Source organism: Aethalodelphis obliquidens, unplaced genomic scaffold (genome assembly GCF_003676395.1).
Source record: "Aethalodelphis obliquidens isolate GAN/ISIS:26980383/991018 unplaced genomic scaffold, ASM367639v1 scaffold19, whole genome shotgun sequence".
In the NCBI taxonomy this organism is placed as follows: domain Eukaryota; kingdom Metazoa; phylum Chordata; class Mammalia; order Artiodactyla; family Delphinidae; genus Aethalodelphis; species Aethalodelphis obliquidens.
In genome coordinates this window covers 15,857,463-15,876,213 of record NW_020837963.1, presented here as the reverse complement: position 1 = coordinate 15,876,213, position 18,751 = coordinate 15,857,463, and the positions used below count along the sequence as shown (strand labels likewise).

The 18,751-nt window shown below is 41.4% G+C and overlaps 1 protein-coding gene across 1 annotated transcript in view; it reads right to left on the bottom strand.

Moving 5' to 3' along the window:
- The window catches only part of CDH20 (cadherin 20), a 206,110-nt gene extending 191,930 nt beyond the window's left edge, over positions 1 to 14,180 (bottom strand). The window contains exon 1 of the mRNA XM_027118670.1: positions 13,848 to 14,180. The gene's annotated coding sequence lies outside the window, so the exon portion shown is untranslated. The remainder of the gene's footprint in view (positions 1 to 13,847) is intronic.
- Between the last annotated feature and the right edge of the window lie 4,571 nt (positions 14,181 to 18,751).

Here is an 18,751-nt window from a genome sequence, read left to right as displayed (position 1 = left end):
TGTGCTATTTTGTTATGGCAGCCTGAGCAGTCTGATATGTGACCTTTGCCCTGATTCTCTAGTCATCCATTTAAATCATCAGCTCATGTTCATTTGTGAAGATATAAACCAGATTACATTGTGGCAAGCTACGGTGTGAGATTGATCAAAACATCCAATTTTGATATTTTCTTTTATCACATGCATGTGGCTATTTAGGAGTTTATATAGCACTTTGGTCTTATTTGGGATGTTGCTGCATTTGGTTTTTAGTCTTGGTTTGGAGAGGTATGGCTTGAATGAACACGTTCTGATTCTCGGTGCAGAACCTGTAGGTACTGAATCTGTAGATATCCATGGAAAAATTATTGTTACTGTACTGTGTAGGAGAGAATCTCTAAAAAGTTCATGCTAACAGCATTGAAAAGGGTATACTTCTTTACATGGTCAAAAACAGAATGGAGTCATTACAGAAGCTGTAGGAAACACTCATTATGAACTCAAATTCCTTCTAAATTAGCCTATTTCCTGGATGTGTCATATTCAGATACCTCATCCTGGGAAGACGTATTTAGAGAAGTACTTGTAAATGAGTATTTCAAACTGCTAATGGTTAATAAATTTCTCCAGTTTTCCCTGGGAAGTGCCAATCTCCAGGACCTAAATCCACCTGCTCATTTTGGATTTGGGTTGGATTTGCTCGTAGGAGGCAGATGGTGAAGGTCAAACAGAAGATTTTTTACCTGGTAGGATACAGAGAACATATTTGCCAGAATGCCACCTGGTGCATGGAATTCGGAGATGGACACCATGGCTAGTTGTTCTGGTAATTCCGATGTTTCTTACAGCCAAGCCTAAAGAGCACATATTTCAACTTTTGCAGTCTTCAACCTTTAAAGCACAGCCCACATGCAGTTTAAAAATAAGTTTTCTTTCACCAGCATGTCACAAAGCTATACCTATATTCCAAGGAGTAAACATAAGTGTAATTATTCACATGCATTTTTTAAGAGTTGAAAACTTGCCCCTTTCCACACAATTCTACTTTACTGCTCCTTCTCAAGGCCCTTCCTAACTTTCCTTTTTCTCTCCTAGTGCTAGTTGTACTCTTGTGCCCCTCACCTTCTACCTTTGTGGCTCCTCCTTTCCTGAAATGGCAATGACCCTCTGGAGTTCTCATCTTTCTGTGGCTGTGTCGATCAATGAGCTGAGGGGAGTGTGGACTTAGAACATTCCCAGCATCGAGCTGGCACAGCAGAATGTTTCAAGGTGGAAAAGAAAAAATGTTTCAGGGATATCATAAAGCACCAGGCCATTGATGCTGATGAGCCCTCACCGTTCAGAGCAGGGAGCTCTGTGCTGTAGAAAAGGAAAATACCGCATCTCTCCTTTGAAGAAGTTATGACTCTTATGGGGGAGAGAAAATATACACCTGAGACAAGAACCATCACTGGTAAAAACAGCATCTCACGTGGTGCAGAAATGTAATTTGGTGTAGGGGAGAACAACAGAGTCTTGGGGGTGGGGCAGAAAAATCTATAGCTAATGGTGGTCTCCTTCAGGAAGATAAGTTTTGAGTCATCTTTTGGGAAAAAGGATCAGACATAGGTCCCAAAAAATGTGGTTTCTTCAAGAAGAGGGGGTGACGAGCAAGGCTGTGGCGGAAACAGGGGACCGAAGGAAGATTAAGGAAAGTGACTTCTTTGTCTTGGAAGCTCTGTATTTTCATTTAAAAACTTTTGTTGAAACCTAAAATGTTCCAGTGGACGAAATAAATAATATGAAATCAATTGTAGCCAAGAGAAGGGTTGTTGGCAGATGCTGCTGAAAACATGAACTAGCACATGTGGAATTAATTTGCAAAGGCAAAACTCTCTTCACCCAGGAGGTATCTTAATTGCTATAGTCATCAGCTAATGAAACTGTATTGGGTTCTTTAAATGCATAGAACACTGGAGGGAGGACAAATAATAATAATTGGCTAAAAAATACACCGTGAATTTTAAGGAAACGTTAGCAACATGTCCATCTGAAAAGGAAGAGAAACATGGTCTATGGAATTTCTCAAAGTCTCTAAAAAGCTATGTTTCCCCTTCTTAATGTTATTGAGAAAACTCTAGATTATCCTGGAGGGAGGCCATGTGAGGAGAGGGTAGAGAAGAGATAAGACATACTGTGGCTGCTCCGAGGAAGATCATTATTTCAAGTTTATTGACAGCATCTCATCTCCTTAATTATAGCTTTGTTGACAGCTATTCACTTTGCATGCACGGGATCCTTTTGAAACAATTTGTATTCCAACTTGCCTTGGAACCAGAGAAATATTTAAGAGAGATGGTGTTTTTTGTTTTTGTGTTTTTGATAGCGGTAAAGAGTCTGGGGTCTGTCAGACCTGGGGTTGTGTCACTGGGGCAACTTCCTGGGTTAACCCTCTCAGCACCTCCTCCTATTTCTTGCCCTCCAACCCACACATTTATAAAATCACGGGAGCTCTAAGGGGATAGGAAGCAAGAGCAAGAATACAACCAACGAACCATCCAGTTATCTGGCGTCCTCAGCAGAAAGTAAGCTCAGCTCTGCTCTGGTGAGTATGGCCCACAAGCACCCCAGGACAAGTAGGGAGGAGCTGAGCTAAGAAAGGAGGGGGAAAAAGAGAAGTTTCTAAGCTTGGGCATCTAGACTTCACTTATGAGATTTCCTTATGTTTTTTTTTTTTCCATATAGGCTTATTTATTTGTTTTTTTTTTTTAAGTAAAATGAGTTTATTTATTCCTTCAAGAATGCATTAAAAAATCATCTTCAATGTTCCTATTGAGATTTCCTTATCTTTTTAAAAACTGAATTGCTAGATCCCCAGGCTTACCTGTATTCAAGTCAAAGGCCAAAAACTCTTCTTTAGTCAACTATAAATGATTTGGAATCATTTACAATTTCGCGTAATCCTGACCTCCTGTTCTCTCAATTAGGGTAGCTAATGGTCATTGAATTAAACTATGCAGTTAACCTCATATCTACCTAGATTTCCCTTTTATGCCAAGCCTCAAAGAGAAATGTATGTGTCAAACTTGCATTTTATTTTAGCATTTTTGTGTTCCTTGAAAAATTCTACTTACACTCGTAAATAAAGAATACTTGTCAGAAGCTATGCTTTTCAATATTTTAAAAAACAATTTTTCTGGGCTCCTTCCATAAATTGTTTATTGTTCAATATGGCTGTGACTTTTTGATGCACTTACTTATTTTTGATGTCTTTAATTTGGCTTAAATATTTCTTTTACCCAGCACCAAATGTATGAAAGTTTTCCTTTTATCTTAAAGGTGCAAGAGTTATCTTTGGTATCTTCTGTAGGACGTGAATAATAGTAGGGTTGGATAGGAAAGGGAAGGTAACATCTCTTTTAACTTGAAGGCTGCATATTATAATGAAACAAACTCCTAAAATGACACATTTCCTCTCTACCCTATGATATTATAAGGCCATGCCTTTGTAGTCACTCTTTTTCTCCTCTGTACTTCCTTTACTCCTGGCCCACTTATTCAGATCCCTGAGCCAGTGACTTCTAAAGGTGCCATGACTTAAGGCCGTCTATGCTTCTCAGAACTGTAAATGAGGGTACAGATTGATGCCACTTGGCTTTTGACACACATTGACTCAAGGAGCTTGAAGTCCAGGGTCAGGTACTGGCAGCAGCATTTGCCTGGTACATTCTTCAGTGCTTGTCGATGTCTCCTTCCCAGGTCACTTCCTAATTTTTTCTGTCCAAATCCCCTGAATAACCTATCAGATCCTACATTCTGGGTAGCTCACATATGATTGAAGACATGGTTTCATGGTTTCACTCTCTGTGTTCCATAATTCTTCGAGTTGTAGAGATGTTTCCCATGACTCATGTTCATTTAGGAGACGTCTTGGTTCTTGATTTAGAATATTTCCCACCATGAAGTATATTGAGAACAGTCTTTTTATAAGAGTTTCCCTTTATGGAATAATGTAAAAACCTGCAGGGAAATTTGTGAATAAAACAGTGCGCTAATCTCCATTCCACTTCACAAAGTCATATAAATGTTTTTCAAGCCACAATTTGACATGGTAGAATGACACCCTGATGAGAATATGTTATGGTAAGAGGCTCAGCAAGGCAATTATTTTAGGCATGAGCCTTGCTGGGCTGTGAACATACAGCACAAGACTATTTCATTATCAGCAGATGACTTCGATCATCCTCTTCTTGGCACTGCAAGCCACAGGGCTCAGTGAAGCCTCCTTCCTTTTGGCAAAACAGCTGCCCTGAAGAGAGCTGCATAAAATGCCACTTGAAGTTCTATAAGTGCTTGGACCCCCGCCTACAATGGCCTTGATGTTTTGCAAGAAAGATAAATATAGAATTATGGACTTCAATAAGTGCTGAAGTCATGTAAGCACTAGGGTAGCAATAAGTTTAGAAAGCAAATGCAGAAGAGTGTTTTAAGTCTTTAGCCAATTGTTGTGGAATGGTGGGCATGAAGCAGTACTTCCTAAGAACAGGAAGTCACCAGATTTAATTTGCAAAGTTGAAGTTATCTTCAGGTAAATCTGAGTTACAAATGGGCTGAATCCATTGCTCTCTGGCAGAATGCTTTAGAGCTTTTCAGCATCATTTTGGCACTGAAATAATAAAGGCAGAGGAAGTAGTTTTAAAATCAGTTTGGTTTTGTGAAATATCCAATAAGATAATTGTAAGACAGAAGATCATCCAACAGGATAATCGTGATCAGAAGAGAGCCTGATCTTTAATGATATAATTGGGTCAAATAACTTGACCATTAGAATTTCCAAATTTATGGAAATTCACGGTCCCGTTTTCACACTAGTACTTTCAGCCTGGAGACCTGAGTTCTAATTCTCTAATTTACAGAACAGTGTCTGAAATTCCAATACCAAGCTTTCGTCTAAAGACATCTAAAAAAAAAAAACCAAACCCTAAAACCCTATTTTGCTTATTTACTTAAAGTTGACTCATAGCATTGCACTATTTGAAGGGAGCAACATCATGGATAATAGAAAAAGCATATAATTTTTTTAAATGACGTATTTTAGTCTTTGAAAGGTGTTTTAGGTATTTGCGTTTAAATTAGCCACATGTCTCAACTCTAGAAATTGCCAACGTTTCAAACAAAATAGTGTACTCCTCCTGAAAGTATGAGGTGGTGTGCTACAGTAGTTATATTCATCTGAAAGGCATGTTTTTGAGCCCCTCAGAGGCCAGTGGCTATTTTCTATAGATAAGACGCAGGTAGAGCGTGATGCATGGAACAGAATAGGACATTTCAGGTGCCCCTGACCAAGACAAAGCAAAGACAGGATCGACTCATCCCTGGAAAATGTGGGTATCAAGAGGCCTGAGTTTGAGTTCCAGCTCTGCTTTTCCTTAGCTGAGATAGGCCTTGGGCAGGCCACTCGATCTCTACATGGTTTGTTTTCCTCATCGGCATTGTTCACCGTTCATCTTATTAGATACAGCCCATCCAATCAGCCTTTTTGATCATATTTCTTCATGTAACGTATTATCTATTCCTCTGGTTTCACTAAAGTTATAAATATGGTCAGCATACTGTCAGGTGCACATCAATGCCTCTAATTAAAGGAAAATGTAATACCTGTCAAGTCTAAACAGAGGCCTGCGATAGAGCGTCCAAAACCTATACTAGGTTAACCATAATTTCAGTCATTTATTAAAGAAGTATTTATTGAGCACTGACTATGTACAAGGTATAATGTTGGGTTCAGGGGATATTAAGATGAACAAGAGGATTCCCATCCCTGCTCTCTGGGAACCTGGAGTCTACTGGACAATCTGTTAATTGGCATTTCTGGGTACTATGGCTTAAAGCTTTTTCAACCATTATACTGATCTTCATTGGTACAAAAATATAATCACAGCACTCTTTTGATCCAAAGGCTCTCTTTGGGCTCCAAATGAAACAAGTTTAGTAGGAACAGAACTGATACTAATAAATGCATGTTGACTTAATTTTTCTCCCAAAGTTTTGTCTCATTTTTTTTTTAAAACAAATCATCTATAACGTGGCTAACATAACTATGAGACGTACCTATATTATTATTTAGAAAATGAATGACCTAACCTTAAGTTGAAAATGTGTGCAAAATAAGCAATACATGGAGGTTGAACTTTGCTCTGTGGCAGTGGTTCCTGATCGGGGTAATTCTGCTCCCCAGGGGACACGTGACAATGCCTGGAGACATTTTTGGTTTCGCGACTGAGAGGATGCTACTGGCAATTTGATCTCCAAATGTTTGCCAGCCCCATGAATCAGATGATAGCCTCTGTGCTTAGCTGCCTGAAGTATTACACTGAGGTGTTGAACTGCTAAATGGATTAATTTTTTAATGACTACTCAAGGATTTTATTTCCAAATGTGAGTATGCCTCATATATTTAGACTGAATAAATGTTCCCAATATTATTGAGATGAATGCATAGCCTAAGGATAAAGGTAGATACAACTGTAACACTTCAAAACTATAACTTTAATGAAGATGTGCTTTGACTGCTATATTCTATTTGCTTTAAATACAATTTGTAGTGAGATTAACGATAGCAAATAATAACAAAAATCTTATTTAATATTTATTTATAATATGAGCATCCTTGGGAGTTCTTGCCAGTTTGTGCAAAAAGTATGGCACAGATTTAGAGTCTTATTTAATATCCAAAAAAAGGTTACAAGACACATGCTCTCAAGTGTGGCTTCTTCTTTCAATGATGTGATGATGATGCCTTTGCAAATTCATACTTCAGATGAGGCCTTTGATGCAGGGATCAAGTAATTTGAAAAAGAGAGATACTGGAACTTGTCTTGTTTTTTTTTTTTTAACATGTTTATTGGAGTATAATTGCTTTACAATGGTGTGTTAGTTTCTGCTTTATAACAAAGTGAATCAGTTACACATATACATATGTTCCCATATCTCTTCCCTCTTGCATCTCCCTCCCTCCCATCCTCCCTATCCCACCCCTTTAGGTGGTCACAAACCACCTAGCTGATCTCCCTGTGCTATGAGGCTGCTTCCCACTAGCTATCTATTTTACATTCGGTAGTGTATATATGTCCATACAAATACAAATAAAATGAAGATAAGGGAACCTTTGGGTCTGTGTAAGGGTGGGCACAGAGATGAGTGTAATGTTCAGTTGGTTTTCCCCCAAACTTAAAAAGTGGGAAGTAGGTGATACTGCCCATTCTACATGTCTACTCAAAACATTTGCATAGAAAAAGATAGTAGATGTGAAGATTGAGTGTTCACTTCCATCTGTTTGATACTCTTATCAGAGTGCTAATAATTTTTCAAATTAAAAAACACCTATTTGGTTGCCTTTAGAAATTACATCTAAATGAAATTCCTTTAGCCAATTTCTAATTAAATTGCTAAATGAAATTACTTCTGTTGGTTTTTGAAAACAAATTATAGTAAGTTCATTGATTATTTATAATATTTGAAAATTAACCCCATATTAGGAATTGATAAGGGATTCAAAGTCATTAGCTTTATAAAATGAAAGAAAGTAATAATGAATATGATCTAAAATGTACGTTATTCCTTCATAAAAAATATTATGTGTACAATATCTTTAACCACAAATTTTTATAAATACATCTAAAATACTTATGCTCAACTGTACTCTTAAAATGTGTATCCAGCAATTTACATCAGCTACTATCTAATAAACTCTGTTTCAATTTACTGGTGGAAAGTGGAAACCAAAGTTTGGTTCCATCCAAGGATATCAGCTAGGTAACAAACAAGCTGCACTGCACATCTTCCCATCCTATTTTGACCACAACCTTAGCACCAATCCTGGTAAACAACTGCCTCTGGGAACAAGGGGTAATTGAATCTTCATGCTAATTCTAGCCTGGTTTTCTCTTGACTGTTAGCTCCCAATTATGCCAACATACTACACTATGTTCTGTTGTCTAGGAAAACACTAAGACCATCTTGTTCTTTCAACTAAGGTCAGACCTAAAAGAAAAAGAAAACAGTCTGATGATTTACCTATAGACATTTCAGTTCCTTATGGGCACCTGTTTTTCATTTTGGTGGAAGGTCAACATAGCTTGTTTTAGTTATAAATCAGGTGCAGGGGCAGATAAATGTAAGTATATTGGGCAGAAGTAATTTCATTGTAGGTTTCTGTCCTCCTGCGGGAGGTTGAACACTGCTGCAGTTGCATGGTTGGGCTTGACCATTTGGCCGTATGTCAAACAAACTTCTATGACAACCAGAGGTAGCCATTGCCTTGGAATGAAATTATTATTTTATTAATTACCCTTTAATTAGTTGCCATAGCAGCCTTTTAGTCATAATAGGTCTAATAGTACTTCAAAGGTGGAATCTGTGTGACGGCTTCTTGAAAATAATAACCATTTGGTGGAGTGCCATCTTTGCTATGAAGAGATAACTGTGCATTTTTATCAACTTAGGTATATACATAAACATACTCAGTGGTTAGGTGAAACTAGAGAAGAGGAAAGCCTTTAAGTTTTTCCTCTTTTTTTACCTCCCTCATACCCAGACCAGAATATTGCCAGTAATTATGACTACTGGTCACAGGCATATCTTGCCAGTTTAGAGAAAGAATTTGAAGCAACAAAGATCATTCAACTATTTGACATATTATAAATTCATCTATCTTGGAAATTCCATTAATTCAATTTTACTTTCCTTATAAAAAATGAAATAATAGATATTTATTGAGAATCTACTATGTGTAAGATTCCAGCTAGGAACTATGGAACTATAAAGAAATATCTCTTCCATATAAGATACCTCTTTACTCTTAACGTGGTCATGGCATTTGTTGGAATAAATTTTAAACTTTTGATCAGATTGTCAAACATTCTTATAAATAGCAAAAATACTCCCATTTCAGGCAATGCTGTGCGTGTCTTTGACATTTGAACTTTGCATGGTATTTGCATGACCAGCCCTTACTGCTTTGGAAGAAGAAATAAGCTGTATTGCTATAACTTTACTTTGCATATATTTAAAAGATCTAACAGTTTATTGCTTCCCTTACTCTTTTATTGTAGTTATTCATTGACGTACTCCCACACCAAATGTTTGTTCTTTTATGATTCCTTAAACTTAAAAAAAAATTATATATACCTTGAGGCAAATTGGACCATAACTGTTTTGCACTGCACTTGAGTGATGCTTTGATTTGAATATTCTTAGGGTTCTAAAATTAAGTTAATCCATATGTAATTAGGAATATTCTTAACTAGACAGTCCTGGTTAGCAGGAGATTGGCAGTTTATTCTGAAAATCTATTTAGCAAACCATGAATAGCAATTAAATGAGAAAAGGCTAAATTTCTCTTTAAAATGGATTGTTTCCATAATTTAATGTGGCAATATGATTTTCTATTTTTAATTGCTGTAGACAGTGCATTTTGTAAAGTAGAATTTTGTCTTCGGAAAACTCGATAGTTCCGTAATTTTGTACCACTTATGCTTTTTTAACATTTCAGTAAGTTTTCTTCCTTTGCAATCCGTTTTGATTCATGATGGATAAAAGAAACTAAAGGTTAGTAAGGACAGTTTTGTACCTCTTAAACTGAGACAAAATGAATATATCTTGGAGAAACTAAGTATTTCTCTCTATTGAGACTTTATGACCTTATGTAATTTATTATGCTTTCTTTGTAACATAGTGCGTTTATTCCCAGAACAATTATACTTAATGTCGACACTTAAAAATGTTCCTTTTTAAAATTCAAATAAAGAGAATTTGCTCCATATTCTATGTCAATATTGGGATTCAGGGAGGGTTTGAACTTAATGAATACATGGTTCTTCCTTTCCTCCACCCCAGACACCAGGTACTTAATGCTCTCTGTTCCCTTGCTCATTTCTTCATTGTAGAAGTCATTTCAGAAGGGATTTATGACAGTGCCATCTTTTAGTAAATAACAGTAAGTCACAGTCTACTGCCTGTAATAACTGTAGATGCTCAGCCTTTATCACTTAAAATACATTTTCTTTTGTCTCTAAATTAGTATGAAAATACAGAGGAGGCTGTTTCTTCAATTAAATGTGAAAGATTAATCACTACGCAATTTATTTCACAATAGAATATAATTAAACATCAAAAATGGAATATTTACTTCTTAAACTTTATATGTCTATGAAAAAAGTGTTGGAGAAGCACAAAAATCTAGTGCTATTTGCATATATTTTGATTGAGCTGACACTAAGGTTTGCACGTAATAAATCTATTAATTAACACTGGAGTTACCTAATGCACTCATTCCCACTGTAGTTTCCCATGCTGATTTTAGAAGATGAGAAATTTTGTCCATAACCAGAGTAGAACCTGGAGTGGGAAAAATGGCAGCAAGGAATCTTAGATCGCCAGTGTTCTCAGTGTTCTGTGGATATGAATATACTTAAAAAAAATAATAAAACGAATCAGGATTTTCCTAAATACCATCAGAGTAAAACAAGTGAAGATAAAAGTGATGTGTTACTTTTCCATTTCTCCCTTGCTCTTATTTTCGCTGCTCTGTCCTACTGATTACAACACAACCAGATCAGAATGAACAATTAACTGTCTAATTATTCTGGTCACACCAGCCCACAATGAAATCTTTATTCTGTGTTTACAGCAATCTTTGGCAGAGGCTGTCTTGCTGTTTCTAAACTAAGAAGAACTGCCCTTTGGCTCCTCTCGGCATCAGCTGCCTTGGTTTCAGCCTTGGTTGCCAATAATCAGACTTCTTTTTCTTCCAAAGTGGACATTTTTTTAAGGTTGAAAAGACCTATTCTCATCATCCCCCCATATATTCTGGCTGATTTATGTTCTAGCTACTGCAGCTCTTCCTTCCGTATCTCTTTACATTTTTCCTCTCTCCATAGAACACCATCAGGCAGAACCCCATTTTAAGTCCCAAACTGTAGAAAATGCTTAACCAAACAGTGCTCACTACTATGAGGGAAAGAAAAATACAACTGCTGGTTTATGAGTAGAGGGAAGTCAAGGAAATCCCTCCTGCTTTTCTAAACTGCTAATTTTCTAGCTCAAAAGGCATTCAATAACTTCTCCACCAGGGGAAAACATACCCACTTTTCAGTGGCTCTCTTGATTACTTCCAGCTATGTACTTAAATTTGCTAACAGCTGCACGTCTCTGAGAAGCTTCAGACCTTGGGGAATATTTACAAATATATAAGGGACTAAGAGAGTACATCTGAATCTTTTTGAAAAGGCAAGGGAAACTATTGCACTGTACAGGCAGGGAGAGAGAAGTTAACAGCCATCAAAAGATAAGAGCAAGGCAATACCTTTACCAAAGGGAGGAGGGCAAAACACCTTGGTTAGCCCTCTTTGGAACATCTGATCAAGTTCTAGTCCTGAAATAGAGGGCAGACAACAGCCGGTGCTGGGTCTATTGCCCTATACTGCTCAACTGTTTTTTTCCAGAACATTTCCCTGCTCTGCAAGGATGATAGCATCTTTCTTCCCATTCCAGTCTCCAAATCCTATGTGATGGTTCCCCTAACAACCCTTCCATCCTGCCTCTCAGCCCCCAGCACTTACTACATTCCCATTGCCTTTCCTGTGAGAACTGGGTCATAAAATTTTACTGGGGAGAAAGGTAGAAGGGGGCGTTTCAGTAGTATAAACACTGATTAAATTCCCGGGCAACTTTCCGCAAATGAAAGATAATTTTTCTACAAGTATGCACAAGAAAGTCAAGAATGCTGTCATTTTTATGTTTGTACTTTCCTTTTCTATTTTAATTTTACACTGCCACATGGCACACATGCTAAAAATGTATCTCCGTAACCTGCAGTTTAGCAAACTTTCCACAAAACATTAAAATTGAATATTTTATAGACTGTCCTTTCCCAGGATGCTCAAAGCATTTTTGGGATACACAATTAAATCATCTCACCACCACAACTGTCCTATTAGAAAGGCACGGCTGCTCGTGCATTGGCAAATAGGGAAAATCAGAAGCACTGGCAAGAAAAGGTCATACCAAAGTCAATGGCAACAGCCGAAAGTAGACTCTGAGAGCTTGGTTCCAATTTAAACTACTTCCCATTTGCTCTTCATTTGTCTCTCTCTTTTCTCTGGCAGGAAGGGATGTGGCCAGCAAGGAGGCTTGACCTCATCTCCTGTACTTGGCTTAACTCTGACACACTGTTCTCCCACACTCTTGCCCTGTTTTCTGCGTCATCAGCTGGCCAAGCCTGCACCCTGGAGCAGCTCTGACCAGGGCCAAGCCAAGAGGAGGTGACCACAGGTGCCCTTGTGGCTGCCTCGGGTGTTGGGAACTGGAGTCTGCCCCTGCCAGGTAACATGCCCAGTGGGATTGCGAGGGTCACGACAAGAGAAAAATGAATTTCCAGATTGTATAAATAAATGAAAAGAAAAAGCTGGGTCAAGTATAGGTTCGAAACTGGCAATACCTCCACCGTTCCGGAGCCAGATGAGGCTGAGGAAGGTGAGCCCATAGAAATATAACATTCATCTTTAGCGTTGGTGCAAGCACATTGTGAAGTTGCGACTTTTTGTTTCTGTTGTTCTTAGGTAGATCCAATTCCTTAGCTGGGTCCCTGGCTCCGCCACAGCTCTGAGGAGTAATTTTCCTTGGTGGAGAGGAGCATCAGAGATTAGAGTGGGGTCAAGGGACATTTTTGGGGGGGAGGGGCAGACTTAGTTTCCAGGCGACCTATAACAATCAGAAGAAAAAAATCCTTCCTGGTATTCGTGCCAGTAACAACAGCATTAATAATAGTAATAATAAGGGCAATAATAATGGCACGGTACACTCCGAATCTACTAGGCGACCAACCCCCCAACGCTCTGCTGCTAGCCCTTTGACTCTCTGCCTGGTCTTAGCAGAAAAAAAAACAGCTCTGGCGCTGCCTCCGGGCTGCCCTCCAGGTTCCAGCTTCCACCCCCCCCCCCCCCACACCCCCCGCCGCGAGGTGGATAGCCAGGCAGAGGCTTTTGCTTCGGCGTAAGTCCAGCCCACAGTCTCTCCCTGTTGCTAAGGGCACGTTGCAGCTCCGCGAGAGCGTTTCCTCTACAAATCTGCAACTTTCACCCCATCTGACCCCTCGCCGCCCCCTCACCCCCGACTCTCCCTCCACAGCAACTACAAGGAGCAAAGCCCAAACAACTCGCGCGCAATTCAGAGCTTTCCCTGGGAGTGTCAGGGCCCGGAGACAGGAAATCCGAGGAGTTGGCGATGTCCGGCAGGTGGCGGGGACGCGAGGAGTCACCACCACGTTCTCCTCCCACGGACGAACTCGGGCGTGGGTGCGGACTGGGACCAGCCCCGCGGGCGCCCGATCCTCCCTGGAGCCTAGGTCTCTGGTCCCCGTCCCCGGCGCGCATCCTGGAGCCGGGGACGCGGCCAGCCCTCTCCCACCCGCTGCTGGAGAGAGGCGCAGCCGCCCCGGGGCAAGCGAGGGCGAAGGCTGGGTCAAGAGCCCCAGAGAGCCGCGCTCCTGGGTCTCCGGTCCCCGTCACCCGGGCGCTCAGCTGCGGCTGCTCGCGCGCCGCGCCCTCAGGCTGCTCCACTGCTCTCTAGCTTTCAGAGAACGGCTCCCCAGCCCAGGCAGCTCCTTCATTCACATCCCCTTCCCCCCAGAGTACGAGCAAGTCCAACTCAGACCCGCTCGCAAGCTGGCCGCGGCGGCGGGTAGTTGCGGGCGGAGAGCGGCGCGGAGCCGGACCGCGCGCGGCGCCCGGGGCGGCTTCCCGGGGGAACGGGCTCCGGCGCCCTGCGCAGCCCTGCGCTCGGAGCCCAGGGACAAACGCGCGGGGCCCCACCCGAGATCTCCCCTTTACCTGGCAGGCCCGCGACTCTCCGGGGACGTTCGGTCCAGACTCCTCCGGGGCAGACGTCCGGCTCACATCGCTGCCTCCCCCAGCAGGCAGCCGTGTCCCGCTGGGTCCCTTCGTCCCCGCTCTCGGCGCTGCCCCCGCCCCCCCACCCCCCTACCCCCTCCGTCAAAAGTGTCACAGCTTTTCTGCCTTCGGATCTTTCTCAAAGTCTCCGCGCGGTCGCCAGGAGTTGAGCTGCGATGCCAGGCGCGCCAACCCCGCCGATGCACTGCCCCGCCCTTTCGCGGTCCCCTGCGCTCCGCCCGGCCGAGGAGAAGAGCCGCTCGTCGCGGTCACCGTCCCCAGAGCACGGCGCGCGGTCCGCTTCCCCTCCCTCGCGCCTTCTTTAGCCCGAGTGGCTGCCGCCTGCCTGTGCCGCGGGTCCTCATTCCCCTGCTCATGAATATTCTGACAGAGGCTAATGCCGTTGAAGTAAATTGAATTGGCCAATTGGTGCCAGGAATGTGCGCTCCTTCCTTCCTAGGAGCTGTCTGGAACCCCACCAGAAGAAAGCAATTAGCGTCTGCTTGGCACCCTGTGGTTTAGACCAGTGAGGGGCAAAATGGGTTAATTCTTTAAACGCAGTTTAGAACCGCATTTACATGTTTAAACTCCTCTATTGGCTGAGAGAGTAAGGAAATGTTAAGAGAGAGAGAGGGGAAAGGAAATGGGTAAGCAGGTGTACGGGGCGCTTCTACCCCCCAAACTCCCCCTGAACTTGAAATGACTTATTCTGCATAGATTATGAATTCTGGAAGAGGCAGTTGATGTGAACAGTAAAAGATGGGCAAGCCGGGTTGGAAAGGAGATGAGTATCAACCTGGGTTTAACTTTGACCTTGAGGATGCTGAGTACTCTAATACTGTTCAGTAGGAGTGGGGAGAGCTGGCAGAGGGAGAGGAAAACCTCAATTATCTACTTTTAGGACTTTCTCCAAATGTTCAGATTGCCCTCCTTTGTCCTCATAGCAAAACCATAGTTTTAAGCCTTTGGGTGAAGTAGGAATGGGGCAGAAGTACCTAAAGGTCAGAAGTTTCAGAGGAGGAAGCTGAGACCACACTTGGATGAAGAGAGCCTCTCAGATCACACAGTAACCATGGCAGGGCCATTCTAGAAGGCAGTTCCCAACTACAGTCCAAGCTTCTCTGTCTGGGGTCAAGCAGACAAGGTGGACAGGAGGAACAAGCTCTCTCTTGTCCTGCCTCCCACCCTGGAATGCCAGGGCCTTCACAGTTATTGATTACAACTTGGGTTTAGCCAGTGGGAGAGGGGGAATCTTTGCCCAGTTCTGCATCCGAATCTCTCTATAATCTTCGGGTGTTTTAATATTTCCTCCCCCCCCGCCCATCACCGATTTTCTAAATACAGAAAGTTATTTTGATTGAGTTGATTGTTAGTAAATGATCTATGTATATAAACAATGGATAAAACTGTGTGTATGAGTAACTGATAGAATTCCCACATATGCCAATAGAAAGAAATATCCTGGCTAAGGCAATTGTGCCATATTTTAGTAGTAAGGCCTAGAATTGGAGCTCTCAGTAATAACAGTAATTATTAATGTTAGAGCAGCTAATGTTTTCCAGTTACTTAGTATGTGACATGCATTCGACAAGTCACCTCATTTAATCTTTCCAACTACTCTATTCAATATACACTATTATTTCCCCATTTTGTGGGAGGAGACAGAAAACTCTTCTTACTCTAAGGGAGGGGCACCCCTCTTCCTTATCCCTAGGTGTTTTTGTTTCCCCCTCCACCCCCACTCCTTTTAATTTATTTGGTTGTTCCGGAAGGAGGGGGGAGGGGCGGGTTGGGCGGGAGCTGTCTGAGGTGCTGATGTGAGGCCGGACCAGAATTCTCCCGGGAGGGTACCAGGGACAGGGTTGAGCCTGGTGCCGTGTCCAAGGTGCTAATGATGCGGGCCGACGGTGCGGGCCGCATTGTCTGTCTTTCCTTCTGTCCGGGAGAGAACTAGCGCTGGAAGCGCCTGCAAAAAAAAAAAAAAAAAAAACTTTATAAATTTTTTTTTTATAAATTTACTTATCTATTTTGGCAGCGTTGGGTCTTTGTTGCTGCGCGCGGGCTTTCTCTAGTTGTGACGAGCAGGGCTACTCTTCGTTGCGGTGCGCGGGCTTCTCATTGCGGTGGCTTCTCTTGTTGTGAAGCACTAGCTCTAGGCACACGGGCTCAGTAGTTGTGGCGCACGGGCTTAGTTGCACCCCGGCATGTGGTATCTTCCCACACCAGGGCTTGAACCTGTGTCCCCTGCATTGGCAGGCGGATTCTTAACCACTGTGCCACCAGGGAAGCCATCATTTTAATAGATGAGGAAGGTGAGGCTCAGAAAGGTAAATCGTGTGTCCAAGTCACATAGGTCATACGTGGTGGAGACAAATTCTGACCCAAAGCAGCCTAATTAATATGCTTGAGCCCTCAAGTCACCAGAAGCCTCTACTGCCTCCTTACCTAAAAAGAGAACCAGTCAATTGATGTTTTGTTGAAGTGACTTGTCCTTGGTGATTAATTTCTTACCAAATTTAGAGGGGAAAAAAGAGGGTTTTTTTGGATGGTATGGTTATTTTTACATGCCAACTTGATTGGGCCACAAGGTGCTAGAATATCTGGTCAAACATTATACTGGGTGTTTCTGTGAGGATATTTTTGGATGAGATTAAATTTAAATTGGTTGACTAAGTAAAGCAGACTGCCCTCCCCAGTGTGGGTGGGCCTCATCCAATCAATTGAAGGCCTGAATAGAACAAAATGGTTGACCCTCCCCTGAGTAGGAGAATTCTCCTGCCTGACGGGCTTAGAGCTGGGACATCAGCTCTGCAGATTTTGGACTTGCCAGCCTCCATAACTGCATGAGTCCATTCCTTATTATCTGTCTCCTGCTGGTTCTGTTTCTCTGGGGATCCTTGACTAATACAGATGGATACATTCAGTAAATGCTGTTATTTGTGAAATTCCCATGAATGTCTGTTTCCATCTCTCAACACATTGTCTGGTACATAGTGTACAATAAATATACATTTTTTTACTTAAGATTTTCTAGACATTATTAATAAGAGAGGAATAATTATATATATGGATGAGACTTCATTAGATTTAAATAAAATTTTACCTTTGAAGAACTGAAAGTTGGACTATAATAGATTGGCTTAAAACAAGATTTATAGATGTTATATGAGGGGAAATTTTTTATTATTACAAATTTAGGGGTAAGAATGATCAGGTTAAATCTCTGAAGTCAACAGTTGTTGAGTATCTGTTAAATGCAAGGCACATTTCTATTCAAATATTTTCTATTGAAGTTCACAGCTAAATCACTTAAAACAGTTGAGGATCTGCTGTATTTTATTCTCTGAAACTTTGGGTAGTTTAAAACCCTTTGTTAAAAAAAGTATATACTGTTTTTTCCCTGTATTAAATATTTAAGATTTTCCTTATCACGATTCCTCCCTTACAATGCTCTGTTGGATCCTTCTTTTATGGAGAGTATCCCCTTAGGATTTAGAGGCAAAAATTCACAGAAGAGTCTTCAGCTGTTGGAATGTTTACTTATATGAATATGTTAATATGATTTTAGGGCCATCAGGATGAGTGCTTTCTGTATGTGCTCCAGAGTTGCAGCAGGCAGTGTCAGGGAAGGACCTCCAAAGTCCGAAGTGGGACACTGGCACTGGGTAGAGGGGGTGGAGCAACCTTGGACCAGCCATTCACTTTTGGAGTGGACCTAGTTGGTGCCTCCGCCAGGTGGAAATAATAATACCGTATATATTGGGTGCTTTGATATTTACACATTGCTCTCCCGTATACTATATCAGTCCATCCTCCTGGTAACCCTATGAATTCAGCACTGTTATCTATATTTAATCGATGAAGGAATCTCAAGCACACAGAGATTCAGTAACACTTAGAGCTTCTCCTAGGAACAGATAGAACAGGGACGTTAATCCAGTGACAAAGTCACCTTCTCAGTGAAGCCGTCTTTGACATCTCTCTCTGTCTAACTCCCTCCCTCCTCTGCCGCTGTGCACACACACATACACACACACACTTTATTCCAGTAGAAATACAATCCCCTCCTTTGTGCTCCCTTAGGACTTCTAAGATGCATAAGGAAATAATTAGAACACAATGTCTTGTCTCTACCACTAACCAAAAGCACCCTGAAGTCAGGAACCTTGTCTTCATCATTTTTGTATCCCCAAATTCAGCTTAGTTGGAGGTGCTCAGAAAGCCTATGAACAGCAGTTCTGCTTGCTTTCAGAAATGTGTCCCATTGACTTTGCTGGGCTATTAGGATTAAATGAAATAATTGGCAGGTGATTTGGAAATTTAAAAACAACATGTAATGATTTTATTATTATTATTAAAAGGTAGACTCAGAAATAAGTACAGTAATTTTAGCCTTGACCTCTGTCTGATAAACTCCATGGGTGAGAAAGCAGTTTGATAATTTTGTCAGCTACTGTTATTTAGGACATGGATGGATAACACTTGCTCAGATTATAATCATCTGGTTAATGGTAGTACTAAACTGGCCCATTAAGCAGGAAGGTATTAGTCTGGGAAAGGTGAGTGAATGTGTGTGTGTGTGCAGTCTTTCTGCAGTTTTAAGAGTGTTTTCTATGAATGGGCAGCATCAGCTGCTAGTATAGCTGTATTTTTCTAAGGAAGGGATCTGCTTTTCTCCTATGGGATGATCTCTATTAAGGGCTCCCAAGGTCACAGAGTTAATGACAGAGCTGGGGCGCCTGATCCTTGTTCGATGCTATTTTCACTATTCCACATGACCCTGATTGGCAGCCACTGCCCATACGGCGTGGTTTATGGTTTTACAATTGAGACGAGTGGATAAG